Source organism: Triturus cristatus, chromosome 1_2 (genome assembly GCF_964204655.1).
Source record: "Triturus cristatus chromosome 1_2, aTriCri1.1, whole genome shotgun sequence".
Classification (NCBI taxonomy): domain Eukaryota; kingdom Metazoa; phylum Chordata; class Amphibia; order Caudata; family Salamandridae; genus Triturus; species Triturus cristatus.
In genome coordinates, this window is record NC_140580.1 from 342,691,929 (window position 1) to 342,709,528 (window position 17,600).

Below are 17,600 nucleotides of genomic sequence, written 5' to 3' on the forward strand. Positions count from 1 at the left end.
TATTTATGATGTGTAATAAGGAAGTGCCTCATAAATGTTATATGAATTTTAATTATAGAAGACTTTTGTAAATATGTAATAAAAAAAACTTTCTTTTCTAAAGCACATTGAAAATGAATTTGCAGAATTTAAGGTTAATTTGAAGTTGATTGAGAATGTCTAACATATTAAGATACCACTGATTATTCATCCACACCACCCAAAGTACTCTTTGGTACTGTTTTTATTAATTAATTTATTCAGACCTAAATGCATGGACATTTCCAGTCCGAAGAAACACAGAAAGCACTCAAGGTGAAGTGGTGAAACATTGAAATATTTAGGCCTTTCTACAGATAATAACCTAAACACAAATGCATACAACTGTAGAGCAGAATCAATTGCGTTTTTAGTGGATTAAAAAGTCTTAACGGAAGGATTGACGGTACACCTTTTTAAAATATTGTAATGTGTCTGGTGACATACTGGGCTCAAATATGGCCATATGAAAATGTAATCTTGATTAAGTCCAATATGGAAGGAGGCTCTGGGCCTTTGTAATTCAATGCCTATTCAAGAACTAGACCTAGAGTTAGTAATGTAATGGACTTCCACTCCATACTACTAAATTGATATCATAAAAGTGTTCGCTCCAGAACTCCAGTCCCTAAATCGATGGTGCTTTTTACAGCTAGCTGGGTTATGAACTTTGCAATGGCATGTTTATTGATTCCCGCAGTGTAGTTGGACTGAAGAAAGTTTCCAAGCCCCACGGTAATATGTAGTGAAGCAGTCCCTTACCATTTTGAGTAAGGAGATAGACCAGGCTAACCAGCAGGAATTATCTACTGATCAAACACATGTGAAGCAGTATTTAGGGCTACGAAAGAACACTTAAAATGATAACATCAGCCATCGGTCATTGATTGATGACAAGCATATGCTTCTTCTGTCATAGCTAGTCCAACTTCCTCTGCGAGTTTGAACAGCAGGTGGAAAGGGTCTTATGAGAACTTGACGCCATGTTGTCTCTGTGTAGAACACTTTAGAGCAGTTAGCGGTATGATTTTTGATTGGGGTCTACGATCCTCAGAGATCCTTTTTCTACGGTTTGGTACTAATGTCTGAGGAATGTGAAAAGACTGCACTGCTTGAACAATTTCAAGACAGGAAGGCATAGAGAACATTTAGCCGCCTATTTAAGGTTGGTTATCAGAAAATGATGTGTTCAGTGATTTCGTAATTTGTAATTATTTCCTTTCTCTTTTTGGCTGGAACCAGTAAGAGAATTAATGGATTAATGAAATACGTATTCCACATCAAGTATGTATGTGATGAATAAATGTAAGTATGCTTTTGAGCACTTTAATAATTGACACCGGTATTATATTTGATAATAGGCCACTGTGGAGTTAGTACATTTTTTACAGTTAGAATTGTTGACCGTTAAACAAAACTAACTTAAATAAATAAAATCACTAAAAGTAGAGTTCCGGGGCCGTGGTCAAACGGTCCAATAAAGTGGAGGCGCTGTAAAGGAGCTCCCGTAGCCCCATCCTCATCCGCCAATTATCCTGCCGTATTGGCCTCTGCAAGAGATTCCTCTGTTTCCTGCGAGTGACGCCCTTGCCCCGTCGGCCTCCTGGAGCTCTGTCTGAGTTTCCCCTCCGGGTCGGTAGAGAGATCCGGCGTATGGACGGTGCGGAGGCTGAGAGATCCCCGCAGGGACATTTTAAGGAATTTGGGGGCCCTGGGCCAAACATATTTTGGGGGCCCCTGTTCAGAACAGCTTTGAATTTATGATCCAATTTGAGCCCCTGTTTCCCACGCAGTTTCCGCTTCCTCAGCTGCGTTAGCGATCCAGTTTGCATCATAGGCATTAGCCTATATATTCCTGATGCAAATGGACGCATCCAGTTGACAACGGTAGGATTCAGTGTTTCCTGCCCTGCTAACAGGTTTTTAATACTTTTTAAATTGTATATGTGTGGCTGAATTACTCTGCGCCTTTTAACAATTTCTCCTACCTACACGCACTTGCACTTTACTTGATTCTGCATGCCTAGATCTCCTTAGCTGCTCCGATTCGCATCTCGCTTTTCCTCCAGTCCTGGTCCGCCGCGGCTGATACGCCGATTGTGCAAAGGGCTGGGGCTACTATCTGGCTCCTCGCTTCCGCCCACTCAGTTTCCACTTCCTCAGCTGCGTTAGCGATCCAATTTGCATCATGGGCATTAGCCTATATATTCCAGATGCAAACGGACGTGCGCAGCAGACGTGCGCAAAGGGCGTGCCGCTGGCGTGCCAAAGGCAAACCCGTCTGTGCCTTGAGCCGTCCGGCGCCGGCCATGCTGCCCAGTTCCCCACCGGTGAGTTTCTTCCACTATATTACAATAGGGTAAAACTGCTTAGCCTTAGGCGGCTACCATTATGTCAGTGCTCAGTGGCTGATCCGAGCTTGACGGTAGACTTTCAATGCAATAAGTGCAACTGGTCTCTCCTCCAGCCCAGGAAACTCACACCTAAGATCCTCCCACGCAACAATAAGTATAAAAACAATAAGAAAATAGAGGACTTAAAGGCCACCCTTTTAAATTGTCGCACTATGCAAACGCATTAACCACACATTTATGGCCTACTTTCTGACGAACAGCCTGATCTTTTATTTCTCACTGAGACCTGGCTGTCTGAAGCCTCCACTCTACTATCACCTCGGCCATCCCTACGGGTTGTAAAATCCTTAGGAGGGACCAACCGAGCATAGCTGTTTTTCTGATTTACAGACCTCCCAGTGCATTTGGAAATTTTATTACTACGCTTAATACAGCCACCACCCCCCTGGCCTTAAAATACAACAACTGTCTAATTCTGGGAGATTTCAATATACATATGGACAATGGAAAAGACCCTCAAACAATTTCCTTGTTGGAGACGCTGCAGGCCTGCAACATGTTTCCATCTATATATTTGGCCACCCCTGAGAAGGGCCATACCCTAGATCAAATCTTTCACAACTTTGACATATCAGAAGCCTACCTCTTCCCATTAACTGATCTGGCCACCTCCTATTAAAATTTGTCATTCCCAACTCTGCCACAGCCTCTTGGGCTAACGCAGGGCAGAGGGTCCCTAATTACAGGAGGTTCCATAAAATATCCATCCCGATGTTAGGAGACGCCCTTGGTCATTCCTCACCGGAGCTGTCTGGCTGCCCAACTCGGACGCCCCCTCAATAGATTCATCGCTCTGAACCAACATTGATGCAGCGGTACTGGTTGTTTCCCGCTCCTCAAAGAGGTCGGCCCCACAAGCTCCATGGTTTAACGATTCCCTCAGATCTAGCAAAAGAAATTGTAGAAAAATGGGATGGAAATGGCGTAAATCCTATCTACCTGAGGACAGGAAGGTGTATAAAGACCCCTCAAAACCTCATTACATTCTCATGAAGGCAGCCAAAAAAAGCTTCTTTCAAACCAAGATAGAAAATTCCCAAAATAAGAGTAAGGAAATCTTTAGCCTAGTTAAATCCTTTACCGCCCGAAAGCCGGCACAAAGGAAGGGCCATGCACGGAATAATGGTCTAAGCAGATAGCGCAATTTTTCCACAATAGGATCTCTGTGATCCAACATGCCTTCACTAACATCTCAGAGGAAGAACTGACCTTCTACCTTAGTTCTAATAGCAAATTTCACCTCTTGGATCCTCCATCTCACTAGCTTTCCCTGAGTTTCAGCTTGAAGAGTCACTGACCCTTCTCCAAAGCATTAAGTCTGGCTCTCATACCGACCCATGTCCAGCGAATATCCAGAACCATTTGGCTCCCACCTTAAACCCCAGAGTAAACCAGCTCTTTAATGCTTCCCTCTCCTCAGGTAACATGCCGAAATTATGGAAGAATGCTAAGATTCTTACACTGATAAAAGGCTAACGCCAAACCGGTGGACCCTGCCAACTACAATCCAATCTCTCTTCTTCCGGCTCTCTCCAAAGTATTAGAGAAGCATGTAAACAAGGCCATCCAAAAACACATTGAAGATGGGAAGCTCCTTCATGAGTCCCAATCCGGTTTAGGGCTAATTACAGTACGGAGTCCGCTCGTATGGAAGAGACTGAATTTCTCAAGAGTAAGCTGGACCAGAGAGGCAAGGCTGTTCTGATGCTGCTCGATCTGTCGGCGACCTTCGATACGGCCCCACATGAGAGGCTCCTGGAGAGACTTGCCAACATCGGCCTGGGGGGGACCGTCTTAACATGGATGTCATCCTTCTTGGTAAATAGATCTCAGGACATTTGGCTCCCCCCTTTCTCATTCCCGGTTCCGGCCATGAATGTAGGTGTCCCTCAGGGCTCCATTCTCAGTCCTACCCTTTTTAAAATATATCTATCCCCCCTTGCATTTCTGGTAGAGGAAGAGGGCGCCAAAATTGTTTCCTATGCAGATGACACTCAGCTGATTTTTATGTGTGAGAAAGGAACCAGCTTTGACAGGGCAATGATTAGGTCTTGTCTAAGAAAGGTTTTTAACTGGCTAAGATCAATCAGCTGAGGTACAATCCTGACAAAACTGAAGTTGTTTTCTTTGATAATCCAGAAACGCCTGACTGGAGCTTTTGGTGGCCAAAAGATCTGCCGCCCCTGCCCGCGGAAAAAATGAAAGTCAAAAACTTAGGAATTGTCATAGACAAGACACTCTTCATGAGCTTTCAAATCCAAAATCTAACTGGCGTTTGCTTTGGCATACTCTGGCTGCTAAAAAAAGTCCTGCCACTGTTACCGCTTGAGAGCAGAAAGATCATGGTATAGGCTCTGGTGACATCAAAGCTTGACTGTACCTCGGTGTTCCCAAATCCCTTATCCAGCACCTACAAGTGGTACAAAACGTGGTGGGCAGAGCCATCCTGAGACCTAAACCCAGATCTAGTATGACCCCTATTCTTAAGTCTCTATACTGGCTCAGGATAAAATATTGGATCGATTTTAAAGCGATGACCATCTTCTTTAAAGCTTTTCAGGGCTTAGGAGCCGGCTACCTAAATAATCGCGTTAATCGCTACACAACATCTAGACCCCTAAGATCTTTCAATTCAGCCTGGCCATCGTGCCTAAAATATGCTGTGCCCGCACTGGAGGCAGATCCCTTGGCTTTCTAGGCACAAATTTGTGGAATAGCCTCCCTGAGTTTCTGAGACTAACCACAGACGTATTCACTTTCAGGAAGAACTTAAAAACCTGTCTTTTTAATAACTGATGGGTCTTTTACGCACGTTTTCCTCGCGCTGTCACGTGCCAGGAAACTCTAGTCTGAGTAGCTGCGTGCTTTATTAAATACACTATTTAATTTTATTAGGCCCCTGACAGTGCAAAGGAACACTTGTCCAAATTCTAAGGGCCTTATTTATGAGGCCTTGCTTCACTTTTATGCCGCTGGTGCGTCACTTTTTGTGACGCACTGGAAGCGTAAAAAATGTGCCATATTGCGCCCTATTATCAAAGTGACGCATTTAGGCAGATGCGTCACTTTGTAAACCCATACCTACCCAAACCCATTATACCTGCGCCAGGTGTTGCCAGGTGTTGCCCCGCAAAAAGCCTCGTAGAAGTGGCGCATTGAAATCTATGAGAACTCAGTGCGCCACTTCTAGGAAGCCATTGCTTCAATATCTTACACCTGCCTTACAGCAGGCATAAGACTGATGCTGGCCCTTTCACATGGGGCATGTGAAAGGACACACTGCTGGAATTGCATCGATTTTCAGACACACTCCAGCAATGCATCACTTTTGCACCTACAGATACATCAGAAAAACTGATGTATCTGTAACTCCTTGCGAGATGATGCGTCATACAGTCAATATGACGCATCCATCATGTCGCAAGGAGGGCGCACTAAGAAGTGATGCATCCCTGTTTTCACACAGCGATGCATCACTTCTCATAAATAAGGCCCTAAATGTGTTTACATCTAATATTCAGGGATAGTTATTGTGTTTTCAATATTGTAACACAGCAGCAGCTCACCAATATTACTGTAAATAATCTCTGTGACGCCCTCCCATTTCTTATGTGTTAGGCCTCGTTTTGATCTAAAAGAAACTTTTTTTATGTATATTGCATGAAACATAAACACAACATATCTCAGCAAAATGGTTGTACTAGACTCTCACACATCAGGTACTTAAAAAATAAATTAAAGGAAAACAGTATTTAAAACAATCTGTTTAAGAAATGTTCAAGGTCATTAGGGCAAAACTCTGGTGAATGGAGCTGCCTCTGTCAGGGGGCCCCTTCAAAGGCTGGGGCCCTGGGCCAGAGCCCACTTTGCCCATGCATTAAAACGTCTCTGGATCCCCGGCCTCCAGTGAGCAGCAACTACCGGAGCGTGTGACCTGCAGCTGCAGCTCTGGGCTGATGTGGCACGGAGGCCGAAATTTCGCCCTGAGTCATCTGGGCAGTAAGGCCGTGATTGGCAGCGAGGCATGAGGTGCCGAGAGGCTGCTCCCTGGGGCTCGGTGGCCACATCGGGCCACGGTGTGGTCGCCTTTGGCGTGCACGACTCGGGTTGGCATGTGTAGGAATCCAGATGAGGGCGCATTTTTGGGAGCCCCCCTCCTGGCAAACAGGGTCTGTCGTCGTACCCAGCAGGGTATTCCCCCGTGAGGGGCACTCCTGAGGCTGCCTGGGCCGTAGGTGCACACCAGCTCATCGGCAGCCATGTCGGGCCGCGAAGTGCAAGTGTTACGCCATAAATTCTAGCTATGGGGGCATTGTGTGGACGCTCAGCAGTGATCAGACCCCTTATTTACTGGACTGGCACCGGGGTACATATGGCGAGATATCCTAATAACTCTTCCGCGTTGTGGCAAGTGAGGTAGAGCTTTGGTACTGCGGCCCTCGCCGTCCCGTCCTTGGGTGGAGCAGACCTTGGCCCCTGAGACATTTGGCCCTCTGGGACTGAGGGAGGCTTTACTTGTGGTTGAGAGAGCTGGGGTGGCTCAGCTGCTGGCCTGGTCATCATCGCTGCACTCTTCAGACGCCCTGCTCTGAATACGCCTAGAATAGCCCAATAGAGAGGACGTGCTGAACGCATCAGCTAGGGTCCATTGAGATCCTTCATAAATTTGCTGCTGTTGGACCCCAGGGTTCTGGGGTGGTAGTCCTTACGCCCTTAAATACTATATGTGGCTGTGTCGCCACCTTGATCTGACCAACTTGCTTTGCTTCACGATTGACGCTACTACAGTGCCTGCTGCTCCTCCATTGGAAATAATCACACCATGACTAAAGACAAACCAAAGACATATGGACAAATATACTGGCGCCGCAGCCCTGGCACCTAACTCAGGAGATCAGACGCCATCTATGCTAGATAATTCTGCCATATTAGCTGCCATAATGCAGTACAGGGATGCACTGGAGGCAGGCGCGCAACACCCATTGGGCTCACCGGGCTTCAGCCCCCCCGTCATGTGTGTCAGCCCGGCTGAGACAGCCTCGCGGGCTGGCGTCCGTCTAATTGCAGCTGCACCCGAGTACTTCACAGGTCTTTAAAAGACCATTTACTCGTTAATGAGGCTTTTGTTGTGTTTTCACCCCTTCTTACAGCCACTCTGACTATGGCTGGAAGACTTAGCCCCCCCCCCCCGAAATCTTTTTCAGCCCCCCCCGAAATTTGGCTCTAGTTGCCCGCCTAACTGGAGGCCAAGATCGGAGCGGTCGGCTCCAATGTTATTCTCCTGCGGCAAGATCTTCGCAATGCACTCCAGCGAATACCAGAGGCGGAAACTAGAATTTCAACAGTGGAGGAACCGGTTTCTACCCTCCAGAAGAAAGTATCCTCTCTGGAGACGATTACAAAGGGTCTCATGCTCCATGCTGAGGACGCGTAGGGGCGCACACGCAGAAACAACCTTCGCTTTGTGGGATTTCCTGAGGGTTGTGAAGGTAACGACATGGCGGGCTTCCTGGTTAAAGGGTTGATGGACTGGCTTTCTCCTGGTGCTATTTCCCCCAGCTTCATAATTGAGCAACCACACTGGGCCTTGCTAAAAAAACCCACCACCCGGCGCTCGTCCCAGGCCCTTCATTGCCAGATTTTTTATAATGACCAAGATGTTATCCTACAGCAAGCTAAGGTTCGGGGAACCCTCCACTATGCCTCACACCACATCATGATATTCCCAAACTACACACGGCTAGTCCAACAACACCGACAATCCTTTACGGAGGCCAAAGCTAGACTGTGGACCCTTAAGATTCAGTATTCCCTGTTGTTTCCAGCCAGGCTGCGGGTGTCCTAAAAATCGCGAACACACTTCTCTGAATCACCTGAAAAGGTCTTCAATTGGAGAGATGAAGTAGTCAAGCTTCGGCCTCACACGCCACCCAGAATAGACTCAGATTCATCTCTCGAAGAGGCGCTCCAAGACCCACAGCAAATCACGCATTCAATCTACGGAGGTCACTGCAGGAGCGACAGCATCCTAGTTCCACCTCGCTATCACAAACACTCTTTGCAATGCCGACAGCATGGCATCTGGGGCTACTTTTATTAGTGTTTTCCCTTGACTTTAAATAAAGACACTTGTATGTACGCTTATTGGGGATCCAGTGGCAGAAGGTAATGCCTGGCCCCTGTAGGAGTCGGGACGCCTTTCTTGCTGCAACAGATGCTTCAACGTTTATGGGGTATTGGGGTGAGGGTTGGGGTTTAGGATAGATGATGTTTGTTGCAGTTAGTGTCTTCCTCCCACCGTACATATATATGGTTTTAACTACATATGCTACACATGCATTGCTCTCCATCTGTATACACTACCGATTACCACACCACTAGATATGTCCAGGCTATATGATAGGCTCCTTTGTGTTATTAGTTGGAATGTCCTAAGCCTAATAGACAAGGACAAAAGGGGGCCTTAGCTGCACCAGGCAAAACGCTTTGCAGCTGATTTTTATTTTTGAGGGAAACACACTTAATGGGTAACAAGACACCATCCCTGTAACGTTTTGGTTATGTGCAGACGTTCCATTCTGGATTCACCCGGGGCTCTCAGGGGGTGGCCATATTGATTCACCGTAGAATCCTCTTCCTTCATGAGAAAACATGGCCCGATCCCCAAGGTAGATTTATCATCATCACTGGCATACTGTACGGTGAGACGATCACCCTGGGCAGTGTATATGCTCCTCCGCCATTAGCCTGGAATTTAACAGAACGCTTGATGAGACTATGGGCAGATATTCCCTCATGCCTGACAATAGTTGGGGGTGACTGGAATGATACTATATGTCCCCATACCGAAAGATGGCGCGGCCTGGGCAGGCCAGTAGAACCGCGTGAGTCGAAGCTGCGGCATCTGGTGCAGGGGATGGACTGGGTGGACACCTGGCGACGACTACACCCAAGTGATATGGGTTACACATATTTCTCTAGTATGCACGGGTCCTTCTCCCGCATTCATTATGTTCTTTTATCCGCTGCCCAATGTTCCCTCTAATGTTTTTCCTCTGTGTGCGGCAGTGTAAGGGCTCTGTGCGCTGCAACCAAAGCTCTGTGCGCCAGGAACCAGACCTCGTGTGTGGATGCAGCGCCAAATATCACTCCAAAGTTTTGCTTAAAAAAGTGAAAAGATGGTGCATTTCCACACATGCAGTGCCACATGAAGAGTCTTAACGCAGGTTTTCAATTTAGATACACACGCCATGACATGAATTAGTTACACAAGCAAGTACACTTTAGGTTTAGAAAAGCACAGGACACCAATGGTGGTACCATAGTAAGATTTTACTAAAGATCCTCAACGCGAGCACTTGGTCACATAGAGCCCGATTCACACACCTAACAAGACAAAATCCTAAACTTACTACTTTTGGTATTCACAGAAGGTATTTAGTAGTAGTAAAGTTAGGATTTTGTCTTAAGTCTGTCTTAAGTCTGTCTTAAGTCTGTCCTTCTACTTTTGGTATTCACAGAAGGCATTTAGTAGTAGTAAAGTTAGGATTGTGTCTTAAGCTTGACTTAAGACAGACTTAAGACAGACTTAAGACAGACTTAGGACAGACTTAGGACAGTCTTAGGAAAGACTTAAGACAAAATCCTAACTTTACTACTACTAAATGCCTTCTGTGAATACCAAAAGTAGTAAGTTTAGGATTTTGTCTTAAGTTAGTTCTGTGAATCGGGCCCAATGTGTCTAAGTAGGGCAGATTATTATGTCCACAGAGGTGTATTTTAGAGCTGCTAAAAGTTCCCTGAATTATTGTTGACATGATTTCAGTAAATCAATTTTTGCTGAGTGATGGCTAGTTTATATTTTTTTGTAGTAACAGGTAGATCACCTTCTTGGCACTCTGTGTTGTTCCTGCGGTTAGTATTGGCTCTCCATTTAGTTTCAAACATATAGGCTTAATCATGTATCAAGGTGCAATATGAGACTGCCTTCTGGAAGACCTCTATGATACCAGGCTAGTTGTAGATTGAGAAATATGCTACTGAACATGTAAGATGTTTGGTGAGAAGTGTGAAGGCCAGAAAGGTGGTCTTGTATGTTGTCAGTTGTGAAGGGCATGTAAGCTCTTTTACCATGGATTCGTTGATATTGACAGCTGAGTTTGTGTGTTCTTTCCTGGAAGTTGACTGGAGTGACTATTGAGATACTCACTGCAAAAATGTAGACGCTCGACAAATTGGTCAAGAAAATGCCTATGTCAGGAATTTTGTGTAGCTGTGCCTGGAACCCTCTATCGAGGGCGCTACATATCCATTCCAGTTTGAAGTCAAGTGACAGTGTTCCAAAAGAAGAGGTCTTGAAATTATTTGCACAATTTTCTTAAATTTGTGTGGGGACCTACTAGTATGGTAGAGGTGGCATGTGCTATAGTCAAAACTCCACTACATCATAATCCTGATATTCACAAACAGATGCTAGCCAAAGCCTCTCTAAGGCAACAATGTCTGTTTTCAAGTTAACCACTGACAAGGTGAATGATTTCGATTAACACTCACTCTATAACAATTATCTGTAAATCTAGCAGGACCTGCATGGAATAGTACTTCACTAAGGTATTATTTTTATTCAGTTTATATGGGAAACCTTGTATCTCACACATGCCAATCTGAAACCTTGGCAGCTATGAAGCACACGTCGTGCTTCAGATTTTCTGCATTCCTTTTATTAATAGTGCGCGGCTGCGGGCTGAATGTGGCCCTTTGAGATAGTATTCATGTTAATTGCAGGGCACACAGGCGCTGCGATTTAGATGAATACTATCTCAAAGGCCCAGGATCAGCCCCTCAGCCGCGCACTATTAATAAAAGAAATGCAGAGTCTCAAACACGACGCCTGCTTTCACGCATGGGCGGTTCATTAATTTGGGCTTTGGGGCTCAGCCCCCCGCACTCCTTCCTGCCTCCTGTTTTTTGACTTCGTTATCACTCTGATTTTAGTTTCAGGACCCTCATCCTGCCCGAAGGTTAGGCATTCAGGGCACTTTTGATGATCACATGCACTGGTGCCCATGTGCCATGTTGCAGGCTATCCAGGGCACACCTACTTCCAGCCCTGGTTTCTGTGGCCACACCCTCCTGTGACGCAGAACACCCTCGCTTTAAGCTTAAGCCCTGTGCTGCCAGAGGCTGATGTCAATCAGAGAGGGTGCTCCTGTCTGACATCATCAATAATCATTCTGGGTCAGAAACATGCATAAAAAAGCAGGTCAGAGTTTTTTTTGTTTTTTCTAGAGTTTTATATAGTGCAAACTAGACCCAAAGATATTAGGTATCGGAGCCCTTTACATCAGCACCAGTTTCGTTACAGATGGACACATTCATTTTTGTTAGGAACTGGGGAGAGTAAGTGATTTGCCCAGAATCACAGGATTGATTTTTGTCTGCACCAGCTTTTTCTTCCGTTCTTCAATGTTGATAATATGGATACTACTTTGTTGAATATTTGGAGCACTGGTTTTGTACAAAAGTTCAAAATGGAATAACCTGAAGCACTCGCTTGAAAAGTAGGAAATGGTTTTGAATAAAATTCCTTATATGGGTAGCTGTCAGCTGAGAGAACATCATTCACAATCATCAAGGACACAACACTTAACTGTTACCTCACCACTTTACAAGCAAGAGTAGCGGACAGCGTGCCTCCATTTCACCCCCTAGCAAACAAACCCAAGATTCAGAATCGTCTCTGCATCTACTCTTTTTCTGTAAAAATGTGCTTTCAGGCTGCCCGATAGCTCAATGCAAGTGGTATCCATGTAACCCTATTTATATTCATTGTGAGTGTACATCATATTAAACATGTTTTCAAGGCGATAGTGAACAGTAAACTTGTCAAAAATTATGTCGCCACTCCCTACACCCTGAAATACAGTGCAAAGCAAGAGTTCGGTTGAAGACAGCACACAATAAAAATGACATCCTGTTTTCCTCTCCATATTTGAAGTGAAACTCTGGAGTGCCCACTGTCCTGCATTCAATATTTGGGGCCTTATGTAGGTGGGCTTGCATTTACCACTTCATAAATACCGAATCATACCGATTCGGTATTTATGAAGTGGTAAATGCTATGTAGGTAATTGGTCGGTAAATATTACTGATTCGGAATAATTCGGTAATTACCGAATCGGTATTTACCGAATCGGTAATGAGGCATACCTTCCCATTGATGGGAAGGTATGCCTCATTACCGAATCGGTAAATACCGATTCGGTAATGGGGGAGCACATGCAAGGGTGGCAGGGTGTCACATTGACACCCTGTTGCACCCCTGATTCGGCCATGTGTGCACATGTGGCACACATACATGCCCTGAGGGCATGTGTGTCTGCCACATTGCACACATCTACGTGCAAAATAATGCATTTACACACATATTCGTCATTTACCACCAACTATTAGTTGGTGGTAAATAACGAATCCCCACACACACCACACAGTCCCCCTACATCTGATTTCTGTATTCGGAATTTACCGAATCGGTAAAATTACCGAATCGGTAATTTTACCGATTCGGTAATTTTACCGATTCGGTAAATTTCGAATACAGAAATTCTCCCCCTACATACCAAAAGCCAAAATACCGGTCGGTAACGGTATAATTACCGAAAATCGGCCGTTACCGACCGGTATTTGGCTACCTACATGAGGCCCATTGTGTGTTGAGCTCGATGTGTCAGACAAATATAAGGTCTTGTCTTACACCCTGCAACTTGTAAAGTTACACCAGCTGCCACTAGTTTTCAGAATCCTCTGAAAGCAGACATCGTCCTTTGAGATAGTATTCATGTTAATTGCAGCGCACACGGCACTGCAATTAACATGAATTCTATCTCAAAGGTACAAAATCAGCTCTGCACTATTAATAAAAGAAATGCAGAGTTTCGAACACTATGTCTGCTTTCAGAACCCTCTGAAAGCAGACATCGTGCTTTAAATTTACTGCATTCCTTTCTCCTTCCGTTCTGAAAAGGGCGGTGTGAACGGTCCAATCGGATGTGCTGTGTGCGGTGCGCGCTAAATAGAGGACACTGCGCGCTCAGTGTGACCCTAGTGCGCGCGCGCCCACAAGCGCAGGTTCTGGAGAACAGTGCCGCTGCCCATATACATAGACTAGTTGCGACATAAATATTACCTAGAGGCCTTTCCGACCACTCTCCTGCACATGCTAGATCTGCAGGTAGACTCCATGCACCCTCCTCTCCGCTGGCAATTAGCTCCATGGCATCTCCATGATGAACAATATAGGATGCATTTACATACTGCCATCTCTGATTACCTTTTCACAACATAGGGACAGTGGAGTCCCCCGTGACCCTATGGGAGGCTATGAAGCTGACGCTAAGGGGGGTGGATATAGCATACTGTACGGCACAGCGCAGACAACTTCGGGAAAAACTGACACAGATTGAAGCCCAACTTATAGAACTAGAATTCATAAGTCGGTGAGAAAATGAGACGTTGCGCGTCGACAATTAGTTGATACACAACAGTTATATGCCAGTGAATTGATGAACGAGGCTAAGTGGCGTGACTCGCCTCTCGCAGCAGAATCTACCAGTGGGGGGTTAAATCTAGTGCACTTTTACATCACCTTTGTCAGAGGACTCTGTGTCCCATGACCATTCCGAGCATTTGCGGACCTACCGGGGAAGAGGTCACGAATCCCTCACAAATTGCAGTAAGCTTTGCCTGCTACTATGAGGATCTATACGCCCCTAGAGAGATTATCTCGCCACACTTAGTCCATCAATTCATTGATGACCTGCCTCCATGTGCTTTGACAGATTCAGTGAGGGAAGAGCTAGATGTCCCAATAACGGCTGAGGAACTCTAGGAGGCATTATCCAAGATGCTCCCGGGTAAGGCTCCAGGCCCAAACGGCACCTGTGTGAATTCTATAACTAATATCAGTCCCTTTTGAAACCCCCCTATTTGGCAGCACTTAATGCGGCCATGAAAACAAGGAGCCTTCCAGGGGATTGGCGCGATGCTGACATGGTTGTGTTTTTAAAACCAGGTCGTCTCCCTGAACAACATGCCTCATTCTGCCCGATATCACTCCTTAATGTGGAGGCCAAACTCCTAGCCAGGGTCATAGTCAATTGCATAGTAACACATATGACAGATTTAGTCCACCCAGATCAAGCGGGTTTCATGCCAGGGCATGCCACATGGCATAACATCCGCCGTGCACACAGCGCCATTGTGTCAGTGGACCGTGTTGCACTCTTGCTGGGCGACATCGACAGGGCGTTCGCCTCCCTTAGTTGGACCTACCTATTTGCACTCCTGCATCACTTACATTTTGGCACCCACCTCCTTAAATACATTCAACTTCTTTATACTGATATTACCACCTTTGTCCGTGTCGCAGACTCTACATCACCAACCTTCCCTATAGGGCGGGGTACCCGTCAGGGCTGCCCCCTCTCTCCATATCTCTTCGCATTGTCCATGGAACCTCTCGCAGCCTGGGTGTGGATAGATGCACAAGTCTGTGGTTTTAAATGGTCCAGAGAAGTCTCCGACCGCATTGCACTCTATGTGGACGATGTACTATTCTTTCTTATGCAACCTGATCAGGCGGTACCCAGACTACTTAAGATCATGCAGATCTTTGGCGAGACATCCGGGCTCCATATGAATCCCCGCAAATCATATTTGTGGCCTCTTCAGAGTGGACTACACCTTGGCGAGTGGGCATGGGAGATGACGACGGTACGAGAAAGTTTTAAATATCTCTGGGTCTTCTTGTCATCATCCTAACTCGTCTCCTGGGAAAAGAATCTGTCCCCATTGTGGACGCAGGTCAAGGAGCAGACCCGGTCCTGGTCATATTTACAGATCTCCCTATTTGGCAGATCCGCCATCTTTAAGATGGTCTTACTGCCCTGTCTATTGTACCAACTTCAAAATCCCCCATACCTGATACCACCAGTCTGGTTTAGACAATTAAACTCAATACTTCGAAACTTTCTCTGGGGCAGCGGTACAGCCCGGTTGGCACTGAAAACATGCTTTCAGTCTATGTATTGTGGACGCATAGCACCACCAGACATCCAAACATACTATGCGGCCTTGCACCTTCTTGTCCTAAATGACTGGTGGTATGGTGACAGGGGAGATCCCGCCTATGCAGTTGAATGCTTACAGATGAGCAATATGGCACTTCATACAATCCTTTATGCCAGCCCGACCCTGAAAGCGCTCCCTCCAGCTACCGCCATGATATTTAGGATTTGGAAGAGATCACTGCAACAAATGGGATGGTGGGGCAGATTAACAAATGAAACACCCTTTTGGCACAATGGTCTCCTATCTCCCTGCGCTGGGTTATCCGGTTTCTCTGGCTGGAAGGCCATACGCATATCTACGGTGGGAGTTGTTCTACATGGTCAGACCCTTAAGTCCTTCCAGGAACTACAACAAGTGTATGTGATGCCTAGATTGCAATTCTATAAATACCTCCAGTTTCGCCATGCCCTTTCCCCATGTCTCACACACTAGGGTTCGGTGCCAGACTTTAATCCCATTGAAGCCAAAGTATTTATGGGGCAACTCGGAGAGCATACAATCACCAAGATATATCGTACGCTGGTAACAAATAGCTCCACTACATTAGGTAAAACGCATGAGGCTTGGCAGCAGGATTTGGGTCCCCTAGATGATAAAGAATGGGCAGAGCTGCTGAAATCTCCAAAAGGTGCTGCCATTGCGGTGCGACTATGCTAACTACAGTTCAAATACCTTCACAGGGTTTATTACACCTGATATAAGCTGTGGCAAGCAGGGCTGATCGAATCCCCGCTCTGTCTGCGTTGCCAAATGACTGATGGTATCCTTATACACACTGTGTGGCAGTGTACAGCACTTTCTACGTTTTGGTGGAGAGTTATCACATGCCTGTCAGAGGGTTTTGGCTGGGATGTCCCACACTCACCACGCCTGGCCCTGCTCCACATCACTGATGGCATCGGGGAAACATATATAAGCGCCACTTATTACTCTTGGGCCTCACACTGGCAAAACGGGACATTGCGAAAGCATGGAAAGAAGCCTCTCCGCCACTAGTTGGCGTGTGGAAGAAGGGCCTGGATTTTTGTATGGGGTCGGAACTACCAATATTTAAAGCAAGAGGATGCCCCCTGAAGCATTCTAAGATTTGGAAGAGGTGGGCTGAATATCGCGGATTATACCTAGAATGTATTTCAGATGTCTCCATAGATTAGCATTGGATAAAATGGAAATGAGGTGTGTTGAATATGATTGTAAATGCATCTTTATTCGATCAAGATGGCTAAACTTGCTATGTATTGTATTGTGTTTTGTTTTGGTAGCATGATACAACAATTCTATGTTGGAATACTATGTTTTATTGTTTTTGTTTTTCAACGGTTTAATCGACATCAAAAAGTCAACATCTCTCTTGCAATTATGTATGCTACATCGTTTGGAAAACCTGGCATTGCCAGGCCTGCTGTGGCTGTTGACATAAAAACTTGTTGTGAAAAAGAAAACTAGAGTTTCATTGCACCAGAAAAATGGCCAGTTCGTCCACTTTCTGAAAAAATCCTTGCCTTAAAATGCAAAACTGAGCAATTCCTACCCTATCACTACCTTGCCACTCATGGTCAAAGTCACTGAAAATGTGTTCTCCAGGCAACTCATCATATATATTTCAAGCAACAGTTTCCAAGGACGCTTCTCTGCATTGAAAGTGGTTCCTTTAATATCTTGGCTGTTGTACCCTGCATTTTCAAACAAGCTTTGGATAAGCCTTTAGGTCTGGCTACAATGTGCAAACGCATGCAAACACAGGCATGTACAAAAGGCATTTTCATGCATTGCATGCACAAATGGTGTTTATCGAATTAAATCCTGCCCTGCTGGCTTTGCCGTTGCTGGAACACAAAACAGCAACATGATTGCTTTCTGCAGAGAACTCACATAGGAGATAAAGACCTGAATGTGACAAACAGTGTGATGATTGGGTGTTCATTTCAGATCTAAAATAGCCCCTTATGCATTGTAATAGAAGCACTTCCTGTAAGGAGGAAAGATACACCAAAAAGTCAGTAATTTGAGGTGAGATAGTAGCAGTGTTCTGGGTGCAGC

At 45.6% G+C, this 17,600-nt stretch overlaps 1 protein-coding gene across 1 annotated transcript in view; it reads right to left on the reverse strand.

The window, feature by feature from the left end:
* The window catches only part of LOC146867292 (phospholipase A2, membrane associated-like), a 63,518-nt gene that overhangs the window by 16,072 nt on the left and 29,846 nt on the right, over window positions 1-17,600 (reverse strand). The gene's annotated exons all lie outside the window — the stretch shown is intronic.